Consider the following 1,815-nt stretch of genomic DNA (forward strand, 5'->3'; position numbering starts at 1 on the left):
TTTGATCATACCTATGAAAATATGAAAACAATAATTACTATGCTATACTCATGTTAACCCCCGATCCAAGACGGTCATAGCCTAAATGTATAGGCTATACTACATACTAGTGTTTGACAGTTTTTTGTCAGGGCTACCTCTGATATCAGAGTAATCCAAAGATCTTTAGCAAAGTGAAGGCTACGCAAGATGTTGGCTATAACGTGAGCTAGCTGATGTCGCACTGATGTCTGAAATGCATGCTATAACGTATGTAAACTAGACTCAAACAAGTCAGACACATCACCACACAATAGGAGCTAGCAAACGTGACAAGAGAATAGTTTGCAAACCGGTCAGGGAGAAATGAGGCCATGTTGGCATGACTTTTAACGCCATGGAAGTCTTTGATCTCCTGCCAGCGATCAAAGGCTCGACCTAGGTTCACCCTGATCTTGCCCCAACTTCGGTCATTCAGCCTTTGCGACTCATATCGAGGACGCCGGGTGTCTTCCTTTCTCCACCCCGCTCCCCACTCTCACTCTCGGAATCAATCATAGTAATGTTAACGTTACTGTAGCTAACAGTGAGCTAATCTGAAAGTGGAAGGGCAGTAACGTTAGCTAGTTGTTCACCTATCGTCATCATTAGATAAACTCAAGTTAGCTAACTGAGGTTCGGTCTCTTGTCTCTAGCACTACCGCTAGCTAGCTAGCACTATACAACAGGCAACCAGCCTAGGTATGCTACAGGTAGCTAACGTTAGCTCTGTCTGTGTCCCAAATGCTCACTGCCATTATGAACAACTAAATTGTTCTAATTTCAATAATCCACACAAAATAATAAAGACTAACGTTAATCAAGTTGAAAATGTAGCAAGGTCCAACACAGTAGCAAACGTTAGCCTACTTACCGTAATAACCATCATCAGATTCGCCGTTGAAAACTGGCAACCCAATTCTTGCTAGCTCTCAGCGCGAGCTTGCTAAATTCTAAATTTGTATTCACAAGCATATTATATGTCACACAGATTATGTTGTGGAAACTGGCAGTGTTTAGAGAGTTTGAGGAGAACAACAGGAAGGGAACAGCAAGCTCAGTTGAGGTCCCTAGTGAGTTGTGCAGGTCAGAGCGCTCTAGACTGGAATGTCCCATTTCACAGTGTCTCTCAATAACAAGATTAATATATACTTAGGTAAGTTCCAAGAAAAGCCATTAGCCTTATGTGACGCACACACTGAGTTTGAGGATCTGCATATAAAAGGTGATGCCCCACGCTGGGCTGGGGGCTGTATCAGAACATTGTGAAGCTGTATTGAGTGTGTTACTGTAATAAATACCCGTAAAGGCTGAAACGACTTGGGTCTCCTGTGAAGTTTTGTACTATCAGAAATTACCAACAATACACACCATAAAACATCGATCTAAGAATATCATTTAATTCAGGTCAGATGAGCTATTTAGTCACATGGCGGAGAAGGGGTGCTCCACAGCAAGGAGCAATTGGAGAGGGGTTTCTTTCGCCAACTGCATTCATTTGGCATTCCTGTAGTGTTAAATTCATTCCAGCTCAGTTGCAAAATAAAATTATTTCTGCTACAACTCAAAGTCTTTCACAAGGAGCCGGAGCTTGTGAGGGAGGTGAAGCGATACCAATTAGACCTGGTGGGGCTCACTTCCACGCACAGAGCCGGCTCTGGAACCAAACTCTTGGATAGGGGTTGGACTCTATTCTTCTCTGGAGTGGCCCCAGTGGACAAGAGGGTTGCGTCCCTACGCCTTAGGGCTGAAGGAGGGGGGGGGGGACTCTGACTGTGGTTTGTGCATATGCACCAA

Source organism: Borostomias antarcticus (assembly GCF_949987555.1).
Source record: "Borostomias antarcticus genome assembly, chromosome: 14".
Classification (NCBI taxonomy): domain Eukaryota; kingdom Metazoa; phylum Chordata; class Actinopteri; order Stomiiformes; family Stomiidae; genus Borostomias; species Borostomias antarcticus.